Consider the following 14,014-nt stretch of genomic DNA (forward strand, 5'->3'; position numbering starts at 1 on the left):
GGTGCACCTGCTCCCCAAGCAGGCACTGGGCGTCTACACTGGCCTGCCAGGGAGTCGGCGCAGCCTGCGGGGGCTCTGGGGCGGGGTCCTGGCTTGGACAGGCCTGTTCACGCTCACGCACAGCTCACCCCGCACAGCGCACCCCACGCAGCACACCCGCGAGGCCCGTGCACCGGGACGAGGCGCGGGTGTCCTGAGTGCGCAGGGCAGGCCGGTCCCAAGAGGCCCAGCGCGTCTCCAGGGCGACGCACCGCATCCCGGAGGCTGCGGGGCTGGCGCTGCAGCGGGAGCCGCGCGGAGCAGGTAACTGCCGCCGTCCCCCGCAGCCCCTTGCGCCGCTCCAGCCCGGCCCTGGCCCCTGCCCAGGTCCTGCGCCCCGGCCCGGCGGAGGTGGCGAAGGGCTCCCGGCCCGGGGACCGCGAAGGGCCGAGCCAGGCCCTCGGGGAGCCACGCTCCCTCCTTCCCACGCACACGTCGAGGCTACCGCCTGTGGTTTTTTTAGTCCCACCCCCCGCGGTTCATCTGAATCTCCGGCACTCAGTCCTGCCTCTGCCGGATTGGCTGTTTGTTTCTAACCCTGGCGTCCGCAGGTGCCCCTTAAACTGGTCTTCGTCCCCCTTTGTGGCCCGCTCACCGCTCTCCCTGTTACCAGGCTTGGGCTAACAGGTCACTTTTCCCAGACCAGCTTCTCTTGGCTGCCCGCGACCTTGAACTGTCTAGATGAATTCCTCAGATGCAAACTCAAACGCTAAAGGAGAGCTGCGCCCTGGGAGTCCTCCCACCACCACAGCCCCCAGGGTCGGGTTGCAGCCATTTGCCGGGCGTCTGGAGGAGGGTCCAGATCTTACCCCACTCCTTCCCGTCCCCGTCACTCCTTAGAGAAAGCTGCGGGTGGTGCTCCCCGCTCACTCCCCAGCAACCGCCGCACCTGCTCCTCAGGCCTCCTTCCTCTCCCACCCCAAGGTCGCTGCCCGCCCCACCGCGCCTAGGACGCTCAGTTCTCCACTTCCCTGCCAGTGTAAATCACCCGGCCGGCCCAGCTGGCATTTCCCCCGCAGCCGTTAAACGCCAGGCCCCCACCTTCACCGCCTGCCTCCCCTGCGTCACCCCTGCCTTTATTCTGTTTTCCCAGAAGGCAGAGCTGAGTCAGTCTTCCAGCTTTGCTTACTGCCAGCTGCGCACTGCCCGTGGGTTAAGGCTCCACGGTCCTCCTCACCCCATGCCTCCCAGCGCGGCTCTGGAAGCCCTGGGCCTGGCCTAGCCACCAGGCCACGCACGTCTCTTCTGTCTGTAAGGTTTTTCCCTGTTCCGCCTTGTAAGGAGTTATTCCAATAGCCCACCCTGGACCCGGCGCCATTTCCTCTTCCTCACAGCTCACGAAATTCGCGCCAGTCCAGCCGTCCACCAATCGGGCACTTCACCTCAGAATCCCACCCCCAATCTCCCAGCCCCTTCCCCAACGCCGCCCCCTTACCCATCATTCTTAGACAATCACCTGTGACAGTCTCGGGCTCCAATCCCCTGGGAACTGCCCTCAACCCCTCCCAATCCCCACCTCCCACACCTTGCTGCTCACCTGAGTGACATAAGGGCCCCAGGTGCGGCTCTCTCTCTCCTTCCGGCTACCCCTTCCTCCCCTTTCCCCTTCTCTCCCCACCACCTCCACCCCGTTCCTGCCCCATTGGAATAAACCTCCTAAGATACCTCTTTGCGTCTGGTGTTTTCGGCTCACAGTAAAGCACCAGGCTGCGGGAATTAATTTCGTGTAGTAATATTGTAACAATATTGTAATAACGTATGGACTAGACCTCTAACTGTTTTAAATAACATTTGGAGGGCCCGGAGGCGTGGCCTAGCAGCTAAAGTCCTCGCCTAGAAAGCCCCGGGATCCCATATGGGCGCAGGTTCTAATCCCGGCAGCTCCCCTTCCCATCCAGCTCCCTGCTTGTGGCCTGGGAAAGCAGTCGAGGACGGCCCAAAGCTTTGGGACACTGCACCCCCATGGGAGACCCGGAAGAGGTTCCTGGTTCCCAGCATCGGATTGGTGCGTACCGGCCGTTGCGGCTCACTTGGGGAGTGAAACATCGGATGGAAGATCTTCCTCTCTGTCTCTCCTCCTCTCTGTATATCCAGCTTTCCAATAATAATAATAAAAAAAAAATATTTGGTGCAATAACTAACACTCCTCACCTGTCTTTCTAGTTCGTTCCCACTAACCCTTCACATCTCAACTCAGAAAGTACTCATACAGAGACGGCTTGCCACATGCCTATCGGAATCCCCAAACCTGAATTCCAAAATGCTCCAAAGTCCAAAACTGTGTAAAACAGATGAACCCGAAACTAGACCTGAATCTCATCCCGCAGACATCTCCCTGTGTAGAGGCACATATTCTAAAAAATCCGAAGTCCAAAAGGCTGTGAATGAGGAACACAGGCCCTCTCAGAGTTCACAGCTCAACCAGGGACTACTGTAATGTATCACCAATTCGTCAGCTCCACAACAAACAGCCACTCCTGTTGGTGGTCCTCATTGTTGTCCCACACTTGGCACATTCCCTGCTCCTCAGACATGTGTGCAAGGAACGAAATGAACATTGTCACCCAGAGGACATATCTAAAGAAGCGGGCAGCAGGGGCTCCCCATGCAGTGCTTCCCAGGACTCCAGGCCCGTTGTGCCGCAGAGTACGTCGCGTTAACCACCACTGGGTGGAAATAGACACACAGCAGCGTATCTTGCTTCTGTGGGCACCAATATGGTAAGCTTTTCATCAAACAATAAATACAAAAATTACTAAATGATCAAAGCCTACACAGCTAGTCTATTATTATCGAAGTTTCAAGTGTGACACACTTGCATGTTGTCAAATGAAGCTTGAAGTTTCTGGTTGATGGCTCAACCTAGACTTTAGAAATCATTAAAATTTCAAATTTATCATTTTCACCAATTTAAGCCAGTTTATTGTATTGGCTGAGTGGAAACTATAGCTCTAATACTTTTTTTAATTTATTTATTTTTATTGGAAAGGTAGATTTGCAGAGAAAAAGAAATAGAAAGTTCTTCCACCTGCTGATTCACTCCCCAAGTGGTGTCAACAGCCAGAGCTGAGCCAATCCTAACCCAGGAGCCTCTTCTGGGTCTCCCACACAGGTGCAGGGTCCCAAGGCTCTGGGCTGTCCAGACTTTCCCAGGCCACAAGCAGGGAGCTGGGTGGGAAGTGGAGTAGCCGGGACGTCAACCAGTGCCCATACAGTATCCTGGCACATGCAAGTTGAGGATTTAACCACTGAGCCATCACACCAGGCCTGAGATATAGTTCTACTAACTCATCTCACAGTTCCTTTTCCCTCCATGGCATGTTGCTGCTTTTGGGTTTTGGGGGGCTGGGGGAGTTAGATTTATGTATTTTATTTGAAGGGCAAATTTACAATGAGAGAAGTCAGATCTCCTGTTCACTGGTTCACTCTGCAAATGGCCACAATGGCCAGAGCTGAACTGATCTACAACTGGGAACCAGGAGCTTCTTCCTCATCTCCCACAGGGTACAGGGGTTCAAGGAGTTAGGCTCTCTTGCCCTGCTTTCCCAGCCCATAAGTATGGAACTAGATTGGAAGTGGAGCCGCCAGGACATGCACTAGTGCCCATACGGGGTGCCAGTGCTGCAGATGGAGGATTAGGCTGCCACACCACAACACCTGATTCCACTTGTCTTAATCAATATTCTTCTTTCATCAATATTTAATGCACCCAAACATCTGAAGCAAAAAAAAAAAGTGTATACACAATCATAATGGTAGTTAAAGTGTTTGAAATGGTGTTCTTGACAGCCCTAAGCTACTGCCTATCTTGACCAAGTTAGTAGGCTAAGGGAAGAGCTTTCCTATTCCGTAAGCAGTCTGTTCAGCCGCATGGCCAAGAGTTTGTGTTCATGGGTTCAGACTTTTCGTTCCGTAGGAAGACACTGAACGTGGGTCCAGCTGCTCCTTCCTCCAGAGCAGACGGAGGGCTGAGGGTGAGCTCCTAGTGACAGGAAGCTGACAGCCAAGCCCTGCCCTTCTCAGTGCCCGGGGTGTACGTGAGGGCCACCTGCCCCACGCCCGTTCCTGTGGGCTCTGACGTCTTCCAGGTTTCTCTACAGTCGTCGGTCTTCCTTGTGTGTTTGATGTGTATTCTAGGAAGTGATTCCCTGATAAAACTGCAAATCCTGCTCCTTGCCCACCTAGACTCACCGACCTTCTGCATCCATCGGCAGCTCCTGCCTCTTCGAACTACCTCTGGTTTTCAAGCAAGGATTATCTATTTCTGTCTTTCCTGTACTTTTGTTAGTAGTTGTTCTATCATAAGGAAGTGCTTTCCATCCCTCTTGGGTTGCCATTCCCACTGGTGAGCATGAGAACCAGGCACGGCTAGACAGAATGGCACCCACTGGCATGTGTGTGGGCTGGTTAGTGGGGCTGGTTGGGTTGAACTAGGCTTCAGTGCCCATTGACATGTATGAGAGCTGAATGGGATGTGGGACAGACTGGACCAGTCTACTGTATATACTGGCAGGCACGGGAGCCAGAGCAGGGGGCAGGACTGTTGGGGGTTATTGTGGGTCACTTTGACGAGGCTACAGCTCCCACTGGCTTGTATGAGGGCCAACTGTATGGTGGGCAGGACAGGGGTAGGCTGCAACACCCATTGCTTCGTGTAGAAGACAAGGCTGGAGAAAGAACTGACCTAGCAATTGCAACCACCAGCATATGCATAGGCTGATTTGGGCGAAGGACTGTGTTGGACCCTATAATGACAAGCACACACAAGAGTCAGGTCTGGGATCACCTCAGATGAAGTTCTTCTGGGGATCCCCCAACTGAATCACTGGACTCAGAACTCCAACCCTAAAGAGAAGTGCAGGTTCCATTGTCTGACAGTGGAGTGCATGTGTCAGAGCTGGGCCTCCTCAGTGGCTGAGACGGAGCAGTGGACTGCATATCCATGTGCACATGGAAGATGTGGCAGTACACTGGAACCTGCAGAGGACACCTGGAGGACAGAACAGATCGATCAACTACCTGAGCCAAGTGTTGGCAATGAATACTTGGGCAGAGACTCTAAGGTGGACCAAGTCAACCAGTGGATTCTGGAGAGATTTCATCATGCTTAGAGCGGTGAGATCAGCAGTTATACAGAACTGTTGAACTATCAAAATCTCTTGAGCAGGACCCGGAGGTTGCCCCACATCGGGAACCCTGGGATGGCATTGGGTGGCTGTCTTCCATCACAAGGTATGGAGGCAGTTGGGAGGCTGGCTGTGGCTATTCCCCTTATCTCTGCCCTTTCCCCAGATACAGGAAGGAAAAAAACAGAGAATGTGGAAATGGTGATCTCTTGACCCTTATCATCCTAATCAACTATGTAAAAACAAATATAATTAACTTAAAAAGGAAGTGCTTTCCCTTCCTTTGTCATTTATTCATTTCTCTCAGTAGGGATTCTCAGATTCCCATTTCATTCACTGGGTTGTAACTCTGTGCCCTCATTTATTCTGGATGCTCGAGTTATCTCGGATTTGACCAATGAAGGCTTCCGCAAGCTGGCTCTGTGAAAGGACCAGCCTTATCTTGTCTGATGCACCTGCCATTGCTTTGTCACGTCCAGTGCTGCTGACAGGTACCTCCAGAACAGCCTTAACCACTGTGCTGATAGGCTTTCTTATCTCAGTCCTTAGAGCAATGCAATTAAAGCTTTACCATTAAACATAAGACTCGTTTTTAATGTAAGATATGGATTTATAGGTAACATAGGGAAAGCATTCATGAAAAGCGCTCTGAGTTGGATTGGCAGGGGTGAGAGGCACCATGGAGACAAATTCAGTGGATTTGGAGACAGGAGTTAGCAAAGCATAGAAATACCCAGGAAGTTGATTAATATTTACTCAACACTTGTAGGTGCTGAAAATAGAGCAATCAACAAAACAGTCCAATGCATGCCCCATCAGGAAGCAAGCAATCTATTCATTTCCAGAATTAAGAATTTTGTGGGCCCGGTGGCGTGACCTAGCAGCTAAATTCCTCGCCTTGGACGCGCCGGGATCCCATATGGGCACCGGTTCTAATCCTGGCTGCTCCACTTCCCATCCAGCTCCCTGCTTGTGGCCTGGGAAAGCAGTCGAGGACGGCCCAAAGTCTTGGGACCCTGCACCCACGTAGGAGACCCGGAAGAGGTTCCTGGTTCCCAGCATCGGATTGGCGCGTACCGGCCCGTTGCGGCTCACTTGGGGAATGAATCATCAGATGGAGGATCTTCCTCTCTGTCTCTCCTCCTCTGTGTATATCCGGCTTTCCAATAATAATAAATCTTTAAAAAAAAAAAAAAGAAGAATTTTGTAGTTGTAATGACAGCCAGATCACATGACTGATTGTTGAGCCGAAAGATTTCACTTGAGCATACTACACTAAGTCAGTTGACAGATGTCAGTGCTTTTCGAATAAGATCCAGTGCCCACCAGTAAGTACCACCAGGGTCTTCTGCTTTCGGGTTTACAAGCAAAAACTCTGTGTTCAGCTTCACACCGGAAAGAAAGAAGAGGTGAGCGAGCCACAGAATGTTTTGTTCTGCGTTTAAAAAAGAGAGAGAGAGAATGGTTCTGCTCTGTATGGTTCCTTCATATTTTGCTTCAGTGTGATCATTATGACCAAGAACTTGATCATCTCTCAATAGGAGATGCACTTTGAGAGAAAAAGTCTGTATGTGTGATATATACAGCTGTTTGTTGCAAAAATGAAGACATAAAATTAATACTATGGTGAAACATTTGTGTTTGTGTTTCTTTGAGACTGTAATGCATTCCTTTTGTGATGTCATTTTAGGTTTTCTGAAACATTGTCTTTCTTTAAAAAGAGATCAAATCATGTCCAAAAATACTGCTCTGAAAGCCTCATAAATACTTTGGTGTGAAGAACCCTCCGCTTAGAACAATCTGTCTTCAGACATCTTAGGGGAGCTTGGCACAGGACAGCAGGTACGCGGGAATTCTTGTTAAAGCAATTGAACGCATGGTTTATCTTTTGTCTTCCTTGTGGCGAAAGCAAGATGGAAGACCACTGAGTACAGTATTGAGGATGACTGGTATGTGTGTCTGATGTCAAACATTACTATTTCTTATTCTGTAACTAGATTAACACAATATAAAGGTTTATTGTTCCTTTACTCCAATAGCGCATTCCAAAAAAACAAAAACAAAAAGAAAAAAGCGTCCACCAGGTCAGATCATTCCACCCTAAGCTGGTTGTCCTTGCGAGCTGTGCTTGTTTTGAGTCATAAAGCAGCGATAGCTCCACGAGTGACCGGCGCCCATTCCCCACCGTGCTTCAAGTGCGGTAAACAGGCACTATCACACCGTGACCATGCCCCTGGCCTACACTGCCTTACACCTGATTCAGGAAGCGCCAGCGTGCTGCCCACAGCAGACATTTAGTACAGACTTAGTAACTTTGTGTTGAGAACTTGGGAGGCAGAAGTTTCCCTTTTTTTTTTTTTTTATTTGTATCATTTTTCTTTTGATTTGGTCAAGAAGAGTCTAAAGAAACATGCTAAAGGTTTAATCAACTTAACTATGCAATCATAAACCTGACACTAGTCACCCATCAAGTTTCAACAGGTCAATGAGAAAACATTTAACAAGCCTGAGTTTTCAAGGAACCATTTGATTTATGCATTCAGGACCCCTCTCATTGGCGGCTATAAGAATCAAAGTTGGTTTTACTTTGGTTTACATTGCTGACAATGTCTGTCAAAGTTTGTTTCATGAAAAGGAAGAGGGGCAGGCATTTGGCACAGCAGTTGAGACACATCTTGGGGACCTGCATCCTGAGTTAGCACATCTGGCTCCTGTTTCCAGTCCAGCCACCTGCTAATCCTCACTCTGCAGATGACTCCAGTCCTAGAAACCCAACCGCCCAACGTGAGAGACGCGGCTTGAGTTCTAGGCTCCTGGCTTTGCCCTGGCCTCGCTCAGGCGACGGCAGCACTTGGCAGGTGGAAGATCTCGTTCTCTATCCCTCTGCCTTGCAAAGACAAATTTAAAAAAGGTAATAAATAGAAGCAATGGCATTCTCCCAACAAGCCCAGGTGAACCCAAAGAGATCCATGTCGAGATCATATAGACAGAAATTTGAGTACAGGTTGGGCCTGTGATTTCCAGAATAGTAAGAATATTTGGCCTTTTTGGCAGGTATAATTCATATTACACAAGCATACATACAGGTGCTCCTTGGTTTATACAGGGTTTGGTCTTCAAAAATACATGATCAGTCACAAGTCAAAAATGTATTAAATTCACCAAACAAACCATAGCTTAGTCTCACTTACCCTAAATACTCTCAGAATGTGTGCCACAGCGTGCAGCTAAGAACAGTGATAAAACAAGATGTTTACGTTAAAATAAAGCCTGACTATACATCACATAATAAATACAATTTCATCATCAAAACAAGGAAAGAGATAAACCAAATAGAAATCAAAAAACAATACACAAAATCAGCAAATCAAAAAGTTGGTTTTTTGAGAAGATAAACAAAATAGACACCCCACTGGCCCAACTGACAAAGAAAAAACAAGAATTAATAGCATCAAAGATGAAAACAGCAACATAACAACAGACACTGCAACCATCAAGAAAATAATTAGAAATTACTACAGGCAACTGTACTCCAACAAATAAGAAGACCACCAAGAAATGGAAAAGTTCTTGAACTCCCATTACCTGCCAAAAATTAGCCAAGAGGCAACAGAATACCTGAATAAACCTATAACCAAGGCAGAGATTGAATCAGTGATTAAAGATCTCCCAACAAAGAAAAGCCCAGGCCCAGAATGTTTCACTGTAGAATTCTACAAAACATTCCAAGCAGAGCTAACCCCAGTCCTCTACAAACTCTTCAAAACAACAGAAAAGGAAGCAACCCTTCCAAACTCATTCTATGAAGCCAAAATCACCTTAATCCCAAAACCGGATAGAGAACTAACAGAGAAGGAAAACTACAGACCGATCTCTCTGATGAACATTGATGCTAAGATTCTCAACAAAATCCTAGCCAATAGAATTCAAAAAAACATCAGATCATTCATCTGGATCAATTAGGATTCATCCCGGGAATGCAGGGATGGTTCAACATTCGGAAATCCATAAATGTGATACACCACATCCAAAAGCTGAAGAACAAAAATCATATAATATTCTCAATAGACACAGAAAAAGCTTTTGACAAAATCCAACACCACTTCATGCTAAAAACGCTAAACGAGGTAGGCATAGAAGGAACAATCCACAACATAGTCAAAGCAATATATGAAAAACCCAATGCCAGCATCATACTGAATTAAGAAAAATTGGAACCCTTACCACTGAGATCTGGAACAAGACATGAATGTCCACTATCACCACTGCTATTCAACATAGTACTAGAAATACTCGCAGAGGCTATAAGACAAGAAAAAGAAGGGTCCAGTGCAGTGGCCTGGTGTCTAGGGTTCTCGCCTTGAACACACCGGGATCCCATGTGGGCACCTGTTCTAATCCCAGCAGCTCCACTTCCCAGCCAGCTCCCTGCTTGTGGCCTGGGAAAGCAGTTGAGAATGGCCTGGAGCCTTGGAACCCTGCATCCATGTGGAAGACCTGGAAGGGGTTCCTGGCTCCTGGCTTTGGATCGGCGCAACACCGGCCATTGCAGTCACTTGGGGAGTGAATCATCAGACGGAGGATCTTACTCTCTGTCTCTCCTCCTCTCTGTATATCTGACTTTGTGATAAAAATTTAAAAATAAAAATATATCAAAAAGACAAGAAAAAGAGATGAAAGGAATTCAAATGGTAAATGAAGAAGTCAAGCTATCACTATTTGCAGATGACATGATCCTTTACATAGAAGAACCAAGAGACTCAATACAGAGACTGCTAGAACTTATACAAGTTTGGTAGAGTGGCAAGATACAAAATAAATGAACAAAAATCAATGTCCATAGTGTATGTAAACAGCCCCAAGATGGAAAAAGATATAACCAGCAAGGTACCATTCAAAATAACCGAGAAGAAAATGAAGTATCTAGGAATAAACCTAACTAAAAATGTAGAAGAACTCTTTGAAGAAAACTACAAAAAACTTTAAAAAGAAATTGAAGAAAACTTCAAAAAATGGAGAAACATATCATGCTCCTGGATAGGTAAAATCAATATCATTAAAATGTTCATACTATCAAAAGCAATATATACATTCAATGCAATCCCAATCAAATTACCCAAAACATTCTTCATTGAACTGGATAAAATGATACAAAGGTTCATCTGGAAACACACACACAAAAAAAACACAAATTGTTAAAACCATCCTGAAGAATAGGAATCTAACAGGGGGATCACAATTCCAGACCTCTGGACATACTTTAGGGTGGTAGTTATTAAAACAGCCTGACACTGGCAGAAAGACAGAGAAGAGGATCAATGGAGCAGAACAGAAGCAGCAGAAGGGAACCCACACAGATACAGCCAAATAATCTTTGACAAAAAACAGACAACAATCCAGGGAAATGAAGGTCTCTTCAATAAATGCTGTTGGGACATCTGGATGATAGCCTGCAGAAACAAGAAGTTAGACCCACATCTTTCACCATACACTAAGATCAAATCTAAATGGATAAAAGACCTAAACCTACATCCAGAAACCTTCAAACTTTTGGAAGAAAATGTTGGAAACACCCTGCAACATTTAGGTGTAGGCCCTGACTTCCTAAAAAAATCACCAAAAGCAATAGTAATCAAGACTAAAATAAACAAATGCGATTGCATCACACCAAGAAGCTTCTGTACAGCAAAAGAAACAATCAACAAAGTAAAAACGCAACCCACAGAATGGAAGAAGATCTTTGCACACTACACAGGTGATAGAGGGCTAATCTCAGAATATACAAAGATCTCCAGAACAACCAAAACACCAAAACAAACAAACCACTCAAGAAATGGGCATGGGAAACGGGCAGACACTTTACAAAGGAACAAACCCAAATGGCAAACAAACATATGAAAAAATGCTCAAGTTCCTTGGCAATAAGGGAAATCCAAATTAAGACAACAATGAGGTACCACCTAACGCCAGTAAGGATGGCTCACATACAAAAAACCACGAACAACACTTGCTGGCAAGGATGTGGGGAAAAGGGAACCCTACTCCACTGTTGGTGAGGCTGCAAGTTGGTACAGCCTCTGTGGAAATCAGTATGGAGAACACTCAAACAGCTGAAAATCAGCATGCCATATGACCCAGCAATAGCACTTCTATGAATATATCCAAAACACCTGTTACACAGAAACCAACATGCACCCCTATGTTCATAGCAGCACAATCAATAATTGCAAAAACTTGGAAGCAACCAAAATGCCCATCAACAGAAGACTGGATAAGAAAACTATGGTTCATCTACTCCATGGAATACTACTCAGCTGTTTAAAAAATGAAATGCATTTCTTTGTGGTCAAATAGGCCCAACTGGAAACCATTATGCTAAGGGAAATGAGCCATTCCCCAAAAGTTAGATACCACATGTTTGCCTTAATTTAAGATGAAACAATGTGAGCCCAGGGGCGTGGCCTAGCAGCTAAAGTCCACGCCTTGAACGCACAGGGATCCCACATGGGCACCAGTTCTAATCCCGGCAGCTCCACTTCCCAGCCAGCTCCCTGCATGTGGCCTGGGAAAGCAGTTGAGGACAGCCCAAAGCCTCAGGACCCTGCACCCGTGTGGGAGACCTGGAAGAAGTTCCTGGCTCCCGGCTTCAGATTGGCACAGCACCGACCGTTATGCTCACTTGGGGAGTGAATCATCGGATGGAAGATCTTCCCCTCTGTCTCTCCTCCTCTCTGTATAACTGACTTTGTAATAAAAATAAATAAATCTTTTAATAAAAGATGAAATCATGTCAATCCTAAAAATAGTACCTGTAAATTGTAATATTATTACACCCTCAAACAGCCTGTATCACACGTAATGATATTGTGATGTAACCAGTGATTCAATAATAATTGAGAGACAGACTGCTTATGATCTACATCAAGGAAATGAAAAGCCTGATATGCTTTTAATACCCTATGTTATTCCACAATGGGTCGGGAGAACAGAGAAATCTTCCACCTTCTTAGAGTGTGTGAGGAAGATGTTAAGTATAATCTATCAAGATTATAACAGGTAACTTATAGACAGTAGACTCGAATCTGCATTAGACATTAGCAAAAACTATAAAGACATACAATGGGATCCAAGAGTGATCCTGACAGCCCCTTAACAGGAGGTCATATACTCAGAGCAGGAGGGGACCCCAGAGTGGAGCAGGAGGACAGGAGGAGGCTTGTATCCTAACCCGGGAGACTCCCGGTACGTCACCAAGGACTAACAGTATGGGCACCAAGGACCATATCTCAACTGCCGAGGAGATCACAGGGAATTGGAATGCCCTCATAGGCCAAGAACTCTGAGGTCAACCATTCCCTATCGGATCTCCCACACGGGATGGAAGAAGCCCAGAACCCTCCTCACAGGTCTAATGACAACAAAACAACAGCTAGGAGCCCTGAGCGGTCCTCAGAAACAGAACAGTCAACTTCCTTCGGGACTCAGGAGAGGAGCTTTCTCTGGTCCTCACTTAGCTCCAACTTTGGCTCCCCACCTTCTCTTGCATCGCACAGCACACTCTCCCCTGTGCTCACACACAGCCCACTACACATTCTCCCCTGTGCTCACACAGCCCACTACACGCTCTCCCCTGTGCTCACACAGCCCACTACACACTCTCCCCTGTGCTCACACACAGCCCACTGCACACTGTCCCATGTGCACACACAGCCCACTGCACACTGTCCCATGGGCTCACACAGCCCACTGCACACTCTCCCCTGTGCTCACACACAGCCCACTGCACACTGTCCCATGTGCACACAGAGCCCACTGCACACTCTCCCCTGTGCTCACACACAGCCCACTGCACACTGTCCCATGTGCACACACAGCCCACTGCAAACTATTCCCTGTGCTCACACACAGCCCACTGCACACTGTCCCATGGGCTCACACACAGCCCACTACACACACTGTCCCATGTGCACACACAGCCCACTGTACACTCTCCCCTGTGCTCACACACAGCCCACTGCACACTGTCCCATGGGCTCACACACAGCCCACTACACACTGTCCCATGGGCTCACACAGCCCACTGCACACTGTCCCATGGGCTCACACACAGCCCACTGCACACTCTCCCCTGTGCTCACACACAGCCCACTGCACACTGTCCCATGGGCTCACACAGCCCACTGCACACTCTCCCCTGTGCTCACACACAGCCTACTGCACACTCTCCCCTGTGCTCACACACAGTCCACTACACACACTGTCCCATGTGCACACACAGCCCACTGCACACTGTCCCCTGTGCACACACAGTCACTGCACACTGTCCCCAATGCTCACACATGCAGTTCACTGCTGTTCACTGTCCCCTGTGCTCACATACACAGCCCACTGCACACTGTCCCATGGGCTGGCACACAGCCCACTGCACACTGTCCCATGGGCTGGCACACAGCCCACTGCACACACTGTCCCATGTACACACACAGCCCACTGTACACTGTCCCATGGGCTCACACACAGTCCACTACACACACTGTCCCCTGTACACACACAGCCCACTGCACACTGTCCCATGTGCACACAGTCCCCAGTGCTCACACATGCAGTTCACTGCTGTTCACTGTCCCCTGTGCTCACATACACAGCCCACTACACACTGTCCCATGGGCTGGCACACAGCCCACTGCAAATCATTTATTTGGTGATGATTTATAGCCAGAATATATGAAGAACACTGGAAACTCCGGCATAAGCAAGCAAGGAGCGGGAACTGCCTGCAGTGAAGCTACCACTTGGACATGGGTCCCATGCTGGGTGCCTGGGTTCAGGCTCCACTATTAGCCCCCTTG

General features: G+C 47.9%; 1 protein-coding gene across 3 annotated transcripts in view; it reads left to right on the forward strand.

Annotated features, from left to right (window-relative positions):
* Positions 1-195: 195 nt before the first annotated feature.
* Positions 196-14,014, forward strand: part of LCA5L (lebercilin LCA5 like) — a 40,357-nt gene continuing 26,538 nt past the window's right edge. For 2 of the 3 annotated variants that reach the window (XM_058661613.1, XM_058661615.1), the window contains exons 1-2: positions 196-303; positions 6,856-7,007. The gene's annotated coding sequence lies outside the window, so the exon portion shown is untranslated. Of the gene's footprint in view, positions 304-6,485; positions 6,575-6,855; positions 7,008-14,014 lie in introns of those variants that run through there. The other variant, XM_058661614.1, reaches the window with a different exon arrangement.

Source organism: Ochotona princeps, chromosome 3 (assembly GCF_030435755.1).
Source record: "Ochotona princeps isolate mOchPri1 chromosome 3, mOchPri1.hap1, whole genome shotgun sequence".
In the NCBI taxonomy this organism is placed as follows: domain Eukaryota; kingdom Metazoa; phylum Chordata; class Mammalia; order Lagomorpha; family Ochotonidae; genus Ochotona; species Ochotona princeps.